Below are 17,616 nucleotides of genomic sequence, written 5' to 3'. Positions count from 1 at the left end.
TGTGGAGATATAACTACCGCGTGAATTTTGCCGTCAGTATGGGGCACTTGGAGAGCCCAAACTGAACAAGGTTTTATAACGACATAAGAACTGGCTAAGGTCTTAATGCAGCAAACAAAATTTCCCGTAGGAAACCTTCATTGGTTGGTCTTTAAGTGCAGTTTTGATTATCAGACCACCCAAGAAAGTCAGGTTCGAATCCTTTTTTTGGAAACATGAAAAACAGTTTCTATGCAATAGAAAAAATTAAAAGATATTTTTACAACATTTTTTATTTAAATTCCATTATGGGCAACGAGTTACAACGAAAAGGACTCTGACTATATGTCATTTTGAACAACGCCTGGCGAACAGACGTAAGTAGTTCAATATTTGGATTTGGAAATAAATAACTTCCGCTTTTTTCCAGTTCACGAATTTCTCCCCAACCACATCCGTCGAACGTTACTTAACTTCCCGTAAAAGGTTAAGCTACCGAACTGGGGCTCGAACCCAGGACCGTTAGGTTAAGAGCCTAACGCTCTACCGACTGAACTACACGGGCGACCCTCAGCGGGCAAAATCGTAACGTCATAACATTCAATAAAACCGACAACGAAATTGAAAAATTTTAGTTTTCTTCAAACAGGCTTCCCTCTTAAACTGTATCTTTAACAGAGGCTCTTTAGGTTAAAACCCTCAAGCTTTACCGACTAAGCTATCCTGGCTCTTTCAGCGCTCATCTTCTTGCTTCAACAGAGGCTCTTTAGGTTAAAACCCTCAAGCTTTACCGACTAAGCTATCCTGGCTCTTCCAGCGCTCATCTTCTTGAAAATTGTGGATGATTTCTTTTTATTCATTTTCTTCTGTTAATATATTAAAAGCCCTTTTAATTCATATGTTAAAAAAGGAACGTCATTATGATTGAAAGTTTCCACCTTGGCAACTGGCGCTGACTAGGAATTGAGGCGTCCATTAGTTATCCAGCGTCTTGAAAGCATAAATTAGAGGATTTTATGAGGGTGGAGACTCTGACGATCATCGGGCTGTGGAGATATAACTACCGCGTGAATTTTGCCGTCAGTATGGGGCACTTGGAGAGCCCAAACTGAACAAGGTTTTATAACGACATAAGAACTGGCTAAGGTCTTAATGCAGCAAACAAAATTTCCCGTAGGAAACCTTCATTGGTTGGTCTTTAAGTGCAGTTTTGATTATCAGACCACCCAAGAAAGTCAGGTTCGATTCCTTTTTTTGGAAACATGAAAAACAGTTTCTATGCAATAGAAAAAATTAAAAGATTTTTTTACAACATTTTTTATTTAAATTCCATTATGGGCAACGAGTTACAACGAAAAGGACTCTGACTATATGTCATTTTGAACAACGCCTGGCGAACAGACGTAAGTAGTTCAATATTTGGATTTGGAAATAAATAACTTCCGCTTTTTTCCAGGTCACGAATTTCTCCCCAACCACATCAGTCGAACGTTACTTAACTTCCCGTAAAAGGTTAAGCACCCGAACTGGGGCTCGAACCCAGGACCGTTAGGTTAAGAGCCTAACGCTCTACCACTGAGCTACACGGGCGACCCTCAGCGGGCAAAATCGTAACGTCATAACATTCAATAAAACCGACAACGAAATTGAAAAATTTTAGTTTTCTTCAAACAGGCTTTCCTCTTAAACTGTGGCTTCAACAGAGGCTCTTTAGGTTAAAACCCTCAAGCTTTACCGACTAAGCTATCCTGGCTCTTTCAGCGCTCATCTTCTTGCTTCAACAGAGGCTCTTTAGGTTAAAACCCTCAAGCTTTACCGACTAAGCTATCCTGGCTCTTCCAGCGCTCATCTTCTTGAAAATTGTGGATGATTTCGTTTTATTCATTTTCTTCTGTTAATATATCAAAAGCCCTTTTAATTCATATGTTAAAAAAGGAACGTCATTATGATTGAAAATTTCCACCTTGGCAACTGGCGCTGACTAGGAATTGAGGCGTCCATTAGTTATCCAGCGTTTTGGAAGCATAAATTAGAGGATTTTATGAGGGTGGAGACTCTGACGATCATCGGGCTGTGGAGATATAACTACCGCGTGAATTTTGCCGTCAGTATGGGGCACTTGGAGAGCCCAAACTGAACAAGGTTTTATAACGACATAAGAACTGGCTAAGGTCTTAATGCAGCAAACAAAATTTCCCGTAGGAAACCTTCATTGGTTGGTCTTTAAGTGCAGTTTTGATTATCAGACCACCCAAGAAAGTCAGGTTCGAATCCTTTTTTTGGAAACATGAAAAACAGTTTCTATGCAATAGAAAAAATTAAAAGATTTTTTTACAACATTTTTTATTTAAATTCCATTATGGGCAACGAGTTACAACGAAAAGGACTCTGACTATATGTCATTTTGAACAACGCCTGGCGAACAGACGTAAGTAGTTCAATATTTGGATTTGGAAATAAATAACTTCCGCTTTTTTCCAGTTCACGAATTTCTCCCCAACCACATCCGTCGAACGTTACTTAACTTCCCGTAAAAGGTTAAGCACCCGAACTGGGGCTCGAACCCAGGACCGTTAGGTTAAGAGCCTAACGCTCTACCGACTGAGCTACACGGGCGACCCTCAGCGGGCAAAATCGTAACGTCATAACATTCAATAAAACCGACAACGAAATTGAAAAATTTTAGTTTTCTTCAAACAGGCTTCCCTCTTAAACTGTGGCTTCAACAGAGGCTCTTTAGGTTAAAACCCTCAAGCTTTACCGACTAAGCTATCCTGGCTCTTTCAGCGCTCATCTTCTTGCTTCAACAGAGGCTCTTTAGGTTAAAACCCTCAAGCTTTACCGACTAAGCTATCCTGGCTCTTCCAGCGCTCATCTTCTTGAAAATTGTGGATGATTTCTTTTTATTCATTTTCTTCTGTTAATATATTAAAAGCCCTTTTAATTCATATGTTAAAAAAGGAACGTCATTATGATTGAAAGTTTCCACCTTGGCAACTGGCGCTGACTAGGAATTGAGGCGTCCATTAGTTATCCAGCGTCTTGGAAGCATAAATTAGAGGATTTTATGAGGGTGGAGACTCTGACGATCATCGGGCTGTGGAGATATAACTACCGCGTGAATTTTGCCGTCAGTATGGGGCACTTGGAGAGCCCAAACTGAACAAGGTTTTATAACGACATAAGAACTGGCTAAGGTCTTAATGCAGCAAACAAAATTTCCCGTAGGAAACCTTCATTGGTTGGTCTTTAAGTGCAGTTTTGATTATCAGACCACCCAAGAAAGTCAGGTTCGATTCCTTTTTTTGGAAACATGAAAAACAGTTTCTATGCAATAGAAAAAATTAAAAGATTTTTTTACAACATTTTTTATTTAAATTCCATTATGGGCAACGAGTTACAACGAAAAGGACTCTGACTATATGTCATTTTGAACAACGCCTGGCGAACAGACGTAAGTAGTTCAATATTTGGATTTGGAAATAAATATTTTCTGCTTTTTTCCAGGTCACGAATTTCTCCCCAACCACATCCGTCGAACGTTACTTAACTTCCCGTAAAAGGTTAAGCACCCGAACTGGAGCTCGAACCCAGGACCGTTAGGTTAAGAGCCTAACGCTCTACCGACTGAGCTACACGGGCGACCCTCAGCGGGCAAAATCGTAACGTCATAACATTCAATAAAACCGACAACGAAATTGAAAAATTTTAGTTTTCTTCAAACAGGCTTTCCTCTTAAACTGTGGCTTCAACAGAGGCTCTTTAGGTTAAAACCCTCAAGCTTTACCGACTAAGCTATCCTGGCTCTTTCAGCGCTCATCTTCTTGCTTCAACAGAGGCTCTTTAGGTTAAAACCCTCAAGCTTTACCGACTAAGCTATCCTGGCTCTTCCAGCGCTCATCTTCTTGAAAATTGTGGATGATTTCGTTTTATTCATTTTCTTCTGTTAATATATCAAAAGCCCTTTTAATTCATATGTTAAAAAAGGAACGTCATTATGATTGAAAATTTCCACCTTGGCAACTGGCGCTGACTAGGAATTGAGGCGTCCATTAGTTATCCAGCGTTTTGGAAGCATAAATTAGAGGATTTTATGAGGGTGGAGACTCTGACGATCATCGGGCTGTGGAGATATAACTACCGCGTGAATTTTGCCGTCAGTATGGGGCACTTGGAGAGCCCAAACTGAACAAGGTTTTATAACGACATAAGAACTGGCTAAGGTCTTAATGCAGCAAACAAAATTTCCCGTAGGAAACCTTCATTGGTTGGTCTTTAAGTGCAGTTTTGATTATCAGACCACCCAAGAAAGTCAGGTTCGAATCCTTTTTTTGGAAACATGAAAAACAGTTTCTATGCAATAGAAAAAATTAAAAGATTTTTTTAACAACATTTTTTATTTAAATTCCATTATGGGCAACGAGTTACAACGAAAAGGACTCTGACTATATGTCATTTTGAACAACGCCTGGCGAACAGACGTAAGTAGTTCAATATTTGGATTTGGAAATAAATAACTTCCGCTTTTTTCCAGTTCACGAATTTCTCCCCAACCACATCCGTCGAACGTTACTTAACTTCCCGTAAAAGGTTAAGCACCCGAACTGGGGCTCGAACCCAGGACCGTTAGGTTAAGAGCCTAACGCTCTACCGACTGAGCTACACGGGCGACCCTCAGCGGGCAAAATCGTAACGTCATAACATTCAATAAAACCGACAACGAAATTGAAAAATTTTAGTTTTCTTCAAACAGGCTTCCCTCTTAAACTGTGGCTTCAACAGAGGCTCTTTAGGTTAAAACCCTCAAGCTTTACCGACTAAGCTATCCTGGCTCTTTCAGCGCTCATCTTCTTGCTTCAACAGAGGCTCTTTAGGTTAAACCCCTCAAGCTTTACCGACTAAGCTATCCTGGCTCTTCCAGCGCTCATCTTCTTGAAAATTGTGGATGATTTCTTTTTATTCATTTTCTTCTGTTAATATATTAAAAGCCCTTTTAATTCATATGTTAAAAAAGGAACGTCATTATGATTGAAAGTTTCCACCTTGGCAACTGGCGCTGACTAGGAATTGAGGCGTCCATTAGTTATCCAGCGTCTTGGAAGCATAAATTAGAGGATTTTATGAGGGTGGAGACTCTGACGATCATCGGGCTGTGGAGATATAACTACCGCGTGAATTTTGCCGTCAGTATGGGGCACTTGGAGAGCCCAAACTGAACAAGGTTTTATAACGACATAAGAACTGGCTAAGGTCTTAATGCAGCAAACAAAATTTCCCGTAGGAAACCTTCATTGGTTGGTCTTTAAGTGCAGTTTTGATTATCAGACCACCCAAGAAAGTCAGGTTCGATTCCTTTTTTTGGAAACATGAAAAACAGTTTCTATGCAATAGAAAAAATTAAAAGATTTTTTTACAACATTTTTTATTTAAATTCCATTATGGGCAACGAGTTACAACGAAAAGGACTCTGACTATATGTCATTTTGAACAACGCCTGGCGAACAGACGTAAGTAGTTCAATATTTGGATTTGGAAATAAATAACTTCCGCTTTTTTCCAGTTCACGAATTTCTCCCCAACCACATCCGTTGAACGTTACTTAACTTCCCGTAAAAGGTTAAGCACCCGAACTGGGGCTCGAACCCAGGACCGTTAGGTTAAGAGCCTAACGCTCTACCGACTGAGCTACACGGGCGACCCTCAGCGGGCAAAATCGTAACGTCATAACATTCAATAAAACCGACAACGAAATTGAAAAATTTTAGTTTTCTTCAAACAGGCTTCCCTCTTAAACTGTGGCTTCAACAGAGGCTCTTTAGGTTAAAACCCTCAAGCTTTACCGACTAAGCTATCCTGGCTCTTTCAGCGCTCATCTTCTTGCTTCAACAGAGGCTCTTTAGGTTAAAACCTTCAAGCTTTACCGACTAAGCTATCCTGGCTCTTCCAGCGCTCATCTTCTTGAAAATTGTGGATGATTTCTTTTTATTCATTTTCTTCTGTTAATATATTAAAAGCCCTTTTAATTCATATGTTAAAAAAGGAACGTCATTATGATTGAAAGTTTCCACCTTGGCAACTGGCGCTGACTAGGAATTGAGGCGTCCATTAGTTATCCAGCGTCTTGGAAGCATAAATTAGTGGATTTTATGAGGGTGGAGACTCTGACGATCATCGGGCTGTGGAGATATAACTACCGCGTGAATTTTGCCGTCAGTATGGGGCACTTGGAGAGCCCAAACTGAACAAGGTTTTATAACGACATAAGAACTGGCTAAGGTCTTAATGCAGCAAACAAAATTTCCCGTAGGAAACCTTCATTGGTTGGTCTTTAAGTGCAGTTTTGATTATCAGACCACCCAAGAAAGTCAGGTTCGAATCCTTTTTTTGGAAACATGAAAAACAGTTTCTATGCAATAGAAAAAATTAAAAGATTTTTTTACAACATTTTTTATTTAAATTCCATTATGGGCAACGAGTTACAACGAAAAGGACTCTGACTATATGTCATTTTGAACAACGCCTGGCGAACAGACGTAAGTAGTTCAATATTTGGATTTGGAAATAAATAACTTCCGCTTTTTTCCAGTTCACGAATTTCTCCCCAACCACATCCGTCGAACGTTACTTAACTTCCCGTAAAAGGTTAAGCTACCGAACTGGGGCTCGAACCCAGGACCGTTAGGTTAAGAGCCTAACGCTCTACCGACTGAACTACACGGGCGACCCTCAGCGGGCAAAATCGTAACGTCATAACATTCAATAAAACCGACAACGAAATTGAAAAATTTTAGTTTTCTTCAAACAGGCTTCCCTCTTAAACTGTATCTTTAACAGAGGCTCTTTAGGTTAAAACCCTCAAGCTTTACCGACTAAGCTATCCTGGCTCTTTCAGCGCTCATCTTCTTGCTTCAACAGAGGCTCTTTAGGTTAAAACCCTCAAGCTTTACCGACTAAGCTATCCTGGCTCTTCCAGCGCTCATCTTCTTGAAAATTGTGGATGATTTCTTTTTATTCATTTTCTTCTGTTAATATATTAAAAGCCCTTTTAATTCATATGTTAAAAAAGGAACGTCATTATGATTGAAAGTTTCCACCTTGGCAACTGGCGCTGACTAGGAATTGAGGCGTCCATTAGTTATCCAGCGTCTTGGAAGCATAAATTAGAGGATTTTATGAGGGTGGAGACTCTGACGATCATCGGGCTGTGGAGATATAACTACCGCGTGAATTTTGCCGTCAGTATGGGGCACTTGGAGAGCCCAAACTGAACAAGGTTTTATAACGACATAAGAACTGGCTAAGGTCTTAATGCAGCAAACAAAATTTCCCGTAGGAAACCTTCATTGGTTGGTCTTTAAGTGCAGTTTTGATTATCAGACCACCCAAGAAAGTCAGGTTCGATTCCTTTTTTTGGAAACATGAAAAACAGTTTCTATGCAATAGAAAAAATTAAAAGATTTTTTTACAACATTTTTTATTTAAATTCCATTATGGGCAACGAGTTACAACGAAAAGGACTCTGACTATATGTCATTTTGAACAACGCCTGGCGAACAGACGTAAGTAGTTCAATATTTGGATTTGGAAATAAATAACTTCCGCTTTTTTCCAGGTCACGAATTTCTCCCCAACCACATCAGTCGAACGTTACTTAACTTCCCGTAAAAGGTTAAGCACCCGAACTGGGGCTCGAACCCAGGACCGTTAGGTTAAGAGCCTAACGCTCTACCACTGAGCTACACGGGCGACCCTCAGCGGGCAAAATCGTAACGTCATAACATTCAATAAAACCGACAACGAAATTGAAAAATTTTAGTTTTCTTCAAACAGGCTTTCCTCTTAAACTGTGGCTTCAACAGAGGCTCTTTAGGTTAAAACCCTCAAGCTTTACCGACTAAGCTATCCTGGCTCTTTCAGCGCTCATCTTCTTGCTTCAACAGAGGCTCTTTAGGTTAAAACCCTCAAGCTTTACCGACTAAGCTATCCTGGCTCTTCCAGCGCTCATCTTCTTGAAAATTGTGGATGATTTCGTTTTATTCATTTTCTTCTGTTAATATATCAAAAGCCCTTTTAATTCATATGTTAAAAAAGGAACGTCATTATGATTGAAAATTTCCACCTTGGCAACTGGCGCTGACTAGGAATTGAGGCGTCCATTAGTTATCCAGCGTTTTGGAAGCATAAATTAGAGGATTTTATGAGGGTGGAGACTCTGACGATCATCGGGCTGTGGAGATATAACTACCGCGTGAATTTTGCCGTCAGTATGGGGCACTTGGAGAGCCCAAACTGAACAAGGTTTTATAACGACATAAGAACTGGCTAAGGTCTTAATGCAGCAAACAAAATTTCCCGTAGGAAACCTTCATTGGTTGGTCTTTAAGTGCAGTTTTGATTATCAGACCACCCAAGAAAGTCAGGTTCGAATCCTTTTTTTGGAAACATGAAAAACAGTTTCTATGCAATAGAAAAAATTAAAAGATTTTTTTACAACATTTTTTATTTAAATTCCATTATGGGCAACGAGTTACAACGAAAAGGACTCTGACTATATGTCATTTTGAACAACGCCTGGCGAACAGACGTAAGTAGTTCAATATTTGGATTTGGAAATAAATAACTTCCGCTTTTTTCCAGTTAACGAATTTCTCCCCAACCACATCCGTCGAACGTTACTTAACTTCCCGTAAAAGGTTAAGCACCCGAACTGGGGCTCGAACCCAGGACCGTTAGGTTAAGAGCCTAACGCTCTACCGACTGAGCTACACGGGCGACCCTCAGCGGGCAAAATCGTAACGTCATAACATTCAATAAAACCGACAACGAAATTGAAAAATTTTAGTTTTCTTCAAACAGGCTTCCCTCTTAAACTGTGGCTTCAACAGAGGCTCTTTAGGTTAAAACCCTCAAGCTTTACCGACTAAGCTATCCTGGCTCTTTCAGCGCTCATCTTCTTGCTTCAACAGAGGCTCTTTAGGTTAAAACCCTCAAGCTTTACCGACTAAGCTATCCTGGCTCTTCCAGCGCTCATCTTCTTGAAAATTGTGGATGATTTCTTTTTATTCATTTTCTTCTGTTAATATATTAAAAGCCCTTTTAATTCATATGTTAAAAAAGGAACGTCATTATGATTGAAAGTTTCCACCTTGGCAACTGGCGCTGACTAGGAATTGAGGCGTCCATTAGTTATCCAGCGTCTTGGAAGCATAAATTAGAGGATTTTATGAGGGTGGAGACTCTGACGATCATCGGGCTGTGGAGATATAACTACCGCGTGAATTTTGCCGTCAGTATGGGGCACTTGGAGAGCCCAAACTGAACAAGGTTTTATAACGACATAAGAACTGGCTAAGGTCTTAATGCAGCAAACAAAATTTCCCGTAGGAAACCTTCATTGGTTGGTCTTTAAGTGCAGTTTTGATTATCAGACCACCCAAGAAAGTCAGGTTCGATTCCTTTTTTTGGAAACATGAAAAACAGTTTCTATGCAATAGAAAAAATTAAAAGATTTTTTTACAACATTTTTTATTTAAATTCCATTATGGGCAACGAGTTACAACGAAAAGGACTCTGACTATATGTCATTTTGAACAACGCCTGGCGAACAGACGTAAGTAGTTCAATATTTGGATTTGGAAATAAATAACTTCTGCTTTTTTCCAGGTCACGAATTTCTCCCCAACCACATCCGTCGAACGTTACTTAACTTCCCGTAAAAGGTTAAGCACCCGAACTGGGGCTCGAACCCAGGACCGTTAGGTTAAGAGCCTAACGCTCTACCGACTGAGCTACACGGGCGACCCTCAGCGGGCAAAATCGTAACGTCATAACATTCAATAAAACCGACAACGAAATTGAAAAATTTTAGTTTTCTTCAAACAGGCTTCCCTCTTAAACTGTGGCTTCAACAGAGGCTCTTTAGGTTAAAACCCTCAAGCTTTACCGACTAAGCTATCCTGGCTCTTCCAGCGCTCATCTTCTTGAAAATTGTGGATGATTTCTTTTTATTCATTTTCTTCTGTTAATATATTAAAAGCCCTTTGAATTCATATGTTAAAAAAGGAACATCATTATGATTGAAAGTTTCCACCTTGGCAACTGGCGCTGACTAGGAATTGAGGCGTCCATTAGTTATCCAGCGTCTTGGAAACATAAATTAGAGGATTTTATGAGGGTGGAGACTCTGACGATCATCGGGCTGTGGAGATATAACTACCGCGTGAATTTTGCCGTCAGTATGGGGCACTTGGAGAGCCCAAACTGAACAAGGTTTTATAACGACATAAGAACTGGCTAAGGTCTTAATGCAGCAAACAAAATTTCCCGTAGGAAACCTTCATTGGTTGGTCTTTAAGTGCAGTTTTGATTATCAGACCACCCAAGAAAGTCAGGTTCGATTCCTTTTTTTGGAAACATGAAAAACAGTTTCTATGCAATAGAAAAAATTAAAAGATTTTTTTACAACATTTTTTATTTAAATTCCATTATGGGCAACGAGTTACAACGAAAAGGACTCTGACTATATGTCATTTTGAACAACGCCTGGCGAACAGACGTAAGTAGTTCAATATTTGGATTTGGAAATAAATAACTTCCGCTTTTTTCCAGGTCACGAATTTCCCCCAACCACATCCGTCGAACGTTACTTAACTTCCCGTAAAAGGTTAAGCATCTGAACTGGGGCTCGAACCCAGGACCGTTAGGTTAAGAGCCTAATGCTCTACCGAGTGAGCTACACGGGCGACCCTTAGCGGGCAAAATCGTAACGTCATAACATTCAATAAAACCGACAACGAAATTGAAAAATTTTAGTTTTCTTCAAACAGGCTTCCCTCTTAAACTGTGGCTTCAACAGAGGCTCTTTAGGTTAAAACCCTCAAGCTTTACCGACTAAGCTATCCTGGCTCTTTCAGCGCTCATCTTCTTGCTTCAACAGAGGCTCTTAAGGTTAAAACCCTCAAGCTTTACCGACTAAGCTATCCTGGCTCTTCCAGCGCTCATCTTCTTGAAAATTGTGGATGATTTCTTTTTATTCATTTTCTTCTGTTAATATATTAAAAGCCCTTTTAATTCATATGTTAAAAAAGGAACGTCATTATGATTGAAAGTTTCCACCTTGGCAACTGGCGCTGACTATAAATTGAGGCGTCCATTAGTTATCCAGCGTCTTGGAAGCATAAATTAGAGGATTTTATGAGGGTGGAGACTCTGACGATCATCGGGCTGTGGAGATATAACTACCGCGTGAAGTTTGCCGTCAGTATGGGGCACTCGGAGAGCCCAAACTGAACCAGGTTTTATAACGACATAAGAACTGGCTAAGGTCTTAATGCAGCACACAAAATTTCCCGTGGGAAACCGTCATTGGTTGGTCTTTAAGTGCAGTTTTGATTATCAGACCACCCAAGAAAGTCAGGTTCGATTCCTTTTTTTGGAAACATGAAAAACAGTTTCTATGCAATAGAAAAAATTAAAAGATTTTTTTACAACATTTTTTATTTAAATTCCATTATGGGCAACGAGTTACAACGAAAAGGACTCTGACTATATGTCATTTTGAACAACGCCTGGCGAACAGACGTAAGTAGTTCAATATTTGGATTTGGAAATAAATAACTTCCGCTTTTTTCCAGGTCACGAATTTCTCCCCAACCACATCCGTCGAACGTTACTTAACTTCCCGTAAAAGGTTAAGCACCCGAACTGGGGCTCGAACCCAGGACCGTTAGGTTAAGAGCCTAACGCTCTACCGACTGAGCTACACGGGCGACCCTCAGCGGGCAAAATCGTAACGTCATAACATTCAATAAAACCGACAACGAAATTGAAAAATTTTAGTTTTCTTCAAACAGGCTTCCCTCTTAAACTGTGGCTTCAACAGAGGCTCTTTAGGTTAAAACCCTCAAGCTTTACCGACTAAGCTATCCTGGCTCTTTCAGCGCTCATCTTCTTGCTTCAACAGAGGCTCTTTAGGTTAAAACCTTCAAGCTTTACCGACTAAGCTATCCTGGCTCTTCCAGCGCTCATCTTCTTGAAAATTGTGGATGATTTCTTTTTATTCATTTTCTTCTGTTAATATATTAAAAGCCCTTTTAATTCATATGTTAAAAAAGGAACGTCATTATGATTGAAAGTTTCCACCTTGGCAACTGGCGCTGACTAGGAATTGAGGCGTCCATTAGTTATCCAGCGTCTTGGAAGCATAAATTAGTGGATTTTATGAGGGTGGAGACTCTGACGATCATCGGGCTGTGGAGATATAACTACCGCGTGAATTTTGCCGTCAGTATGGGGCACTTGGAGAGCCCAAACTGAACAAGGTTTTATAACGACATAAGAACTGGCTAAGGTCTTAATGCAGCAAACAAAATTTCCCGTAGGAAACCTTCATTGGTTGGTCTTTAAGTGCAGTTTTGATTATCAGACCACCCAAGAAAGTCAGGTTCGATTCCTTTTTTTGGAAACATGAAAAACAGTTTCTATGCAATAGAAAAAATTAAAAGATTTTTTTACAACATTTTTTATTTAAATTCCATTATGGGCAACGAGTTACAACGAAAAGGACTCTGACTATATGTCATTTTGAACAACGCCTGGCGAACAGACGTAAGTAGTTCAATATTTGGATTTGGAAATAAATAACTTCCGCTTTTTTCCAGGTCACGAATTTCTCCCCAACCACATCAGTCGAACGTTACTTAACTTCCCGTAAAAGGTTAAGCACCCGAACTGGGGCTCGAACCCAGGACCGTTAGGTTAAGAGCCTAACGCTCTACCACTGAGCTACACGGGCGACCCTCAGCGGGCAAAATCGTAACGTCATAACATTCAATAAAACCGACAACGAAATTGAAAAATTTTAGTTTTCTTCAAACAGGCTTTCCTCTTAAACTGTGGCTTCAACAGAGGCTCTTTAGGTTAAAACCCTCAAGCTTTACCGACTAAGCTATCCTGGCTCTTTCAGCGCTCATCTTCTTGCTTCAACAGAGGCTCTTTAGGTTAAAACCCTCAAGCTTTACCGACTAAGCTATCCTGGCTCTTCCAGCGCTCATCTTCTTGAAAATTGTGGATGATTTCGTTTTATTCATTTTCTTCTGTTAATATATCAAAAGCCCTTTTAATTCATATGTTAAAAAAGGAACGTCATTATGATTGAAAATTTCCACCTTGGCAACTGGCGCTGACTAGGAATTGAGGCGTCCATTAGTTATCCAGCGTTTTGGAAGCATAAATTAGAGGATTTTATGAGGGTGGAGACTCTGACGATCATCGGGCTGTGGAGATATAACTACCGCCTGAATTTTGCCGTCAGTATGGGGCACTTGGAGAGCCCAAACTGAACAAGGTTTTATAACGACATAAGAACTGGCTAAGGTCTTAATGCAGCAAACAAAATTTCCCGTAGGAAACCTTCATTGGTTGGTCTTTAAGTGCAGTTTTGATTATCAGACCACCCAAGAAAGTCAGGTTCGAATCCTTTTTTTGGAAACATGAAAAACAGTTTCTATGCAATAGAAAAAATTAAAAGATTTTTTTACAACATTTTTTATTTAAATTCCATTATGGGCAACGAGTTACAACGAAAAGGACTCTGACTATATGTCATTTTGAACAACGCCTGGCGAACAGACGTAAGTAGTTCAATATTTGGATTTGGAAATAAATAACTTCCGCTTTTTTCCAGGTCACGAATTTCCCCCAACCACATCCGTCGAACGTTACTTAACTTCCCGTAAAAGGTTAAGCATCCGAACTGGGGCTCGAACCCAGGACCGTTAGGTTAAGAGCCTAACGCTCTACCACTGAGCTACACGGGCGACCCTCAGCGGGCAAAATCGTAACGTCATAACATTCAATAAAACCGACAACGAAATTGAAAAATTTTAGTTTTCTTCAAACAGGCTTTCCTCTTAAACTGTGGCTTCAACAGAGGCTCTTTAGGTTAAAACCCTCAAGCTTTACCGACTAAGCTATCCTGGCTCTTTCAGCGCTCATCTTCTTGCTTCAACAGAGGCTCTTTAGGTTAAAACCCTCAAGCTTTACCGACTAAGCTATCCTGGCTCTTCCAGCGCTCATCTTCTTGAAAATTGTGGATGATTTCGTTTTATTCATTTTCTTCTGTTAATATATCAAAAGCCCTTTTAATTCATATGTTAAAAAAGGAACGTCATTATGATTGAAAATTTCCACCTTGGCAACTGGCGCTGACTAGGAATTGAGGCGTCCATTAGTTATCCAGCGTTTTGGAAGCATAAATTAGAGGATTTTATGAGGGTGGAGACTCTGACGATCATCGGGCTGTGGAGATATAACTACCGCCTGAATTTTGCCGTCAGTATGGGGCACTTGGAGAGCCCAAACTGAACAAGGTTTTATAACGACATAAGAACTGGCTAAGGTCTTAATGCAGCAAACAAAATTTCCCGTAGGAAACCTTCATTGGTTGGTCTTTAAGTGCAGTTTTGATTATCAGACCACCCAAGAAAGTCAGGTTCGAATCCTTTTTTTGGAAACATGAAAAACAGTTTCTATGCAATAGAAAAAATTAAAAGATTTTTTTACAACATTTTTTATTTAAATTCCATTATGGGCAACGAGTTACAACGAAAAGGACTCTGACTATATGTCATTTTGAACAACGCCTGGCGAACAGACGTAAGTAGTTCAATATTTGGATTTGGAAATAAATAACTTCCGCTTTTTTCCAGGTCACGAATTTCCCCCAACCACATCCGTCGAACGTTACTTAACTTCCCGTAAAAGGTTAAGCATCCGAACTGGGGCTCGAACCCAGGACCCTCTTAAACTGTGGCTTCAACAGAGGCTCTTTAGGTTAAAACCCTCAAGCTTTACCGACTAAGCTATCCTGGCTCTTTCAGCGCTCATCTTCTTGCTTCAACAGAGGCTCTTAAGGTTAAAACCCTCAAGCTTTACCGACTAAGCTATCCTGGCTCTTCCAGCGCTCATCTTCTTGAAAATTGTGGATGATTTCTTTTTATTCATTTTCTTCTGTTAATATATTAAAAGCCCTTTTAATTCATATGTTAAAAAAGGAACGTCATTATGATTGAAAGTTTCCACCTTGGCAACTGGCGCTGACTATAAATTGAGGCGTCCATTAGTTATCCAGCGTCTTGGAAGCATAAATTAGAGGATTTTATGAGGGTGGAGACTCTGACGATCATCGGGCTGTGGAGATATAACTACCGCGTGAAGTTTGCCGTCAGTATGGGGCACTCGGAGAGCCCAAACTGAACCAGGTTTTATAACGACATAAGAACTGGCTAAGGTCTTAATGCAGCACACAAAATTTCCCGTGGGAAACCGTCATTGGTTGGTCTTTAAGTGCAGTTTTGATTATCAGACCACCCAAGAAAGTCAGGTTCGATTCCTTTTTTTGGAAACATGAAAAACAGTTTCTATGCAATAGAAAAAATTAAAAGATTTTTTTACAACATTTTTTATTTAAATTCCATTATGGGCAACGAGTTACAACGAAAAGGACTCTGACTATATGTCATTTTGAACAACGCCTGGCGAACAGACGTAAGTAGTTCAATATTTGGATTTGGAAATAAATAACTTCCGCTTTTTTCCAGGTCACGAATTTCTCCCCAACCACATCCGTCGAACGTTACTTAACTTCCCGTAAAAGGTTAAGCACCCGAACTGGGGCTCGAACCCAGGACCGTTAGGTTAAGAGCCTAACGCTCTACCGACTGAGCTACACGGGCGACCCTCAGCGGGCAAAATCGTAACGTCATAACATTCAATAAAACCGACAACGAAATTGAAAAATTTTAGTTTTCTTCAAACAGGCTTCCCTCTTAAACTGTGGCTTCAACAGAGGCTCTTTAGTTTAAAACCCTCAAGCTTTACCGACTAAGCTATCCTGGCTCTTTCAGCGCTCATCTTCTTGCTTCAACAGAGGCTCTTTAGGTTAAAACCCTCAAGCTTTACCGACTAAGCTATCCTGGCTCTTCCAGCGCTCATCTTCTTGAAAATTGTGGATGATTTCTTTTTATTCATTTTCTTCTGTTAATATATTAAAAGACCTTTTAATTCATATGTTAAAAAAGGAACATCATTATGATTGAAAGTTTCCACCTTGGCAACTGGCGCTGACTAGGAATTGAGGCGTCCATTAGTTATCCAGCGTCTTGGAAGCATAAATTAGAGGATTTTATGAGGGTGGAGACTCTGACGATCATCGGGCTGTGGAGATATAACTACCGCGTGAATTTTGCCGTCAGTATGGGGCACTTGGAGAGCGCAAACTGAACAAGGTTTTATAACGACATAAGAACTGGCTAAGGTCTTAATGCAGCAAACAAAATTTCCCGTAGGAAACCTTCATTGGTTGGTCTTTAAGTGCAGTTTTGATTATCAGACCACCCAAGAAAGTCAGGTTCGATTCCTTTTTTTGGAAACATGAAAAACAGTTTCTATGCAATAGAAAAAATTAAAAGATTTTTTTACAACATTTTTTATTTAAATTCCATTATGGGCAACGAGTTACAACGAAAAGGACTCTGACTATATGTCATTTTGAACAACGCCTGGCGAACAGACGTAAGTAGTTCAATATTTGGATTTGGAAATAAATAACTTCCGCTTTTTTCCAGTTCACGAATTTCTCCCCAACCACATCCGTCGAACGTTACTTAACTTCCCGTAAAAGGTTAAGCACCCGAACTGGGGCTCGAACCCAGGACCGTTAGGTTAAGAGCCTAACGCTCTACCGACTGAGCTACACGGGCGACCCTCAGCGGGCAAAATCGTAACGTCATAACATTCAATAAAACCGACAACGAAATTGAAAAATTTTAGTTTTCTTCAAACAGGCTTCCCTCTTAAACTGTGGCTTCAACAGAGGCTCTTTAGGTTAAAACCCTCAAGCTTTACCGACTAAGCTATCCTGGCTCTTTCAGCGCTCATCTTCTTGCTTCAACAGAGGCTCTTTAGGTTAAAACCCTCAAGCTTTACCGACTAAGCTATCCTGGCTCTTCCAGCGCTCATCTTCTTGAAAATTGTGGATGATTTCTTTTTATTCATTTTCTTCTGTTAATATATTAAAAGACCTTTTAATTCATATGTTAAAAAAGGAACATCATTATGATTGAAAGTTTCCACCTTGGCAACTGGCGCTGACTAGGAATTGAGGCGTCCATTAGTTATCCAGCGTCTTGGAAGCATAAATTAGAGGATTTTATGAGGGTGGAGACTCTGACGATCATCGGGCTGTGGAGATATAACTACCGCGTGAATTTTGCCGTCAGTATGGGGCACTTGGAGAGCGCAAACTGAACAAGGTTTTATAACGACATAAGAACTGGCTAAGGTCTTAATGCAGCAAACAAAATTTCCCGTAGGAAACCTTCATTGGTTGGTCTTTAAGTGCAGTTTTGATTATCAGACCACCCAAGAAAGTCAGGTTCGATTCCTTTTTTTGGAAACATGAAAAACAGTTTCTATGCAATAGAAAAAATTAAAAGATTTTTTTACAACATTTTTTATTTAAATTCCATTATGGGCAACGAGTTACAACGAAAAGGACTCTGACTATATGTCATTTTGAACAACGCCTGGCGAACAGACGTAAGTAGTTCAATATTTGGATTTGGAAATAAATAACTT

At 40.0% G+C, this 17,616-nt stretch overlaps 16 non-coding genes across 16 annotated transcripts; all 16 read right to left on the bottom strand.

Annotated features, from left to right (window-relative positions):
- Positions 1 to 469: 469 nt before the first annotated feature.
- TRNAK-CUU (transfer RNA lysine (anticodon CUU)) lies at positions 470 to 544 on the bottom strand. Its single transcript has one exon. It is a non-coding gene; the product is annotated as a tRNA-Lys (tRNA).
- A 953-nt stretch (positions 545 to 1,497) lies between these two features.
- On the bottom strand, positions 1,498 to 1,569 carry TRNAK-CUU (transfer RNA lysine (anticodon CUU)). Its single transcript has one exon. It is a non-coding gene; the product is annotated as a tRNA-Lys (tRNA).
- A 953-nt stretch (positions 1,570 to 2,522) lies between these two features.
- TRNAK-CUU (transfer RNA lysine (anticodon CUU)) lies at positions 2,523 to 2,595 on the bottom strand. The gene has a single exon. It is a non-coding gene; the product is annotated as a tRNA-Lys (tRNA).
- A 953-nt stretch (positions 2,596 to 3,548) lies between these two features.
- Positions 3,549 to 3,621, bottom strand: TRNAK-CUU (transfer RNA lysine (anticodon CUU)). Its single transcript has one exon. It is a non-coding gene; the product is annotated as a tRNA-Lys (tRNA).
- Positions 3,622 to 4,575: 954 nt separating this feature from the next.
- On the bottom strand, positions 4,576 to 4,648 carry TRNAK-CUU (transfer RNA lysine (anticodon CUU)). The gene has a single exon. It is a non-coding gene; the product is annotated as a tRNA-Lys (tRNA).
- Positions 4,649 to 5,601: 953 nt separating this feature from the next.
- On the bottom strand, positions 5,602 to 5,674 carry TRNAK-CUU (transfer RNA lysine (anticodon CUU)). The gene has a single exon. It is a non-coding gene; the product is annotated as a tRNA-Lys (tRNA).
- Positions 5,675 to 6,625: 951 nt separating this feature from the next.
- On the bottom strand, positions 6,626 to 6,700 carry TRNAK-CUU (transfer RNA lysine (anticodon CUU)). Its single transcript has one exon. It is a non-coding gene; the product is annotated as a tRNA-Lys (tRNA).
- Positions 6,701 to 7,653: 953 nt separating this feature from the next.
- TRNAK-CUU (transfer RNA lysine (anticodon CUU)) lies at positions 7,654 to 7,725 on the bottom strand. The gene has a single exon. It is a non-coding gene; the product is annotated as a tRNA-Lys (tRNA).
- Positions 7,726 to 8,678: 953 nt separating this feature from the next.
- Positions 8,679 to 8,751, bottom strand: TRNAK-CUU (transfer RNA lysine (anticodon CUU)). Its single transcript has one exon. It is a non-coding gene; the product is annotated as a tRNA-Lys (tRNA).
- Positions 8,752 to 9,704: 953 nt separating this feature from the next.
- On the bottom strand, positions 9,705 to 9,777 carry TRNAK-CUU (transfer RNA lysine (anticodon CUU)). The gene has a single exon. It is a non-coding gene; the product is annotated as a tRNA-Lys (tRNA).
- Positions 9,778 to 10,648: 871 nt separating this feature from the next.
- Positions 10,649 to 10,721, bottom strand: TRNAK-CUU (transfer RNA lysine (anticodon CUU)). Its single transcript has one exon. It is a non-coding gene; the product is annotated as a tRNA-Lys (tRNA).
- Positions 10,722 to 11,674: 953 nt separating this feature from the next.
- On the bottom strand, positions 11,675 to 11,747 carry TRNAK-CUU (transfer RNA lysine (anticodon CUU)). The gene has a single exon. It is a non-coding gene; the product is annotated as a tRNA-Lys (tRNA).
- Positions 11,748 to 12,700: 953 nt separating this feature from the next.
- Positions 12,701 to 12,772, bottom strand: TRNAK-CUU (transfer RNA lysine (anticodon CUU)). Its single transcript has one exon. It is a non-coding gene; the product is annotated as a tRNA-Lys (tRNA).
- Positions 12,773 to 13,724: 952 nt separating this feature from the next.
- Positions 13,725 to 13,796, bottom strand: TRNAK-CUU (transfer RNA lysine (anticodon CUU)). Its single transcript has one exon. It is a non-coding gene; the product is annotated as a tRNA-Lys (tRNA).
- Positions 13,797 to 15,640: 1,844 nt separating this feature from the next.
- Positions 15,641 to 15,713, bottom strand: TRNAK-CUU (transfer RNA lysine (anticodon CUU)). The gene has a single exon. It is a non-coding gene; the product is annotated as a tRNA-Lys (tRNA).
- Positions 15,714 to 16,666: 953 nt separating this feature from the next.
- On the bottom strand, positions 16,667 to 16,739 carry TRNAK-CUU (transfer RNA lysine (anticodon CUU)). The gene has a single exon. It is a non-coding gene; the product is annotated as a tRNA-Lys (tRNA).
- Positions 16,740 to 17,616: the final 877 nt, after the last annotated feature.

This window comes from Leiobunum rupestre, chromosome 1 (genome assembly GCF_980474605.1).
Source record: "Leiobunum rupestre chromosome 1, qqLeiRupe1.1.hap1, whole genome shotgun sequence".
NCBI classification, from domain to species: Eukaryota; Metazoa; Arthropoda; class Arachnida; order Opiliones; family Sclerosomatidae; genus Leiobunum; species Leiobunum rupestre.
The sequence above is the reverse complement of the archived record's forward strand: the minus strand, read 5'-3'. Positions and strand labels throughout refer to the sequence as shown.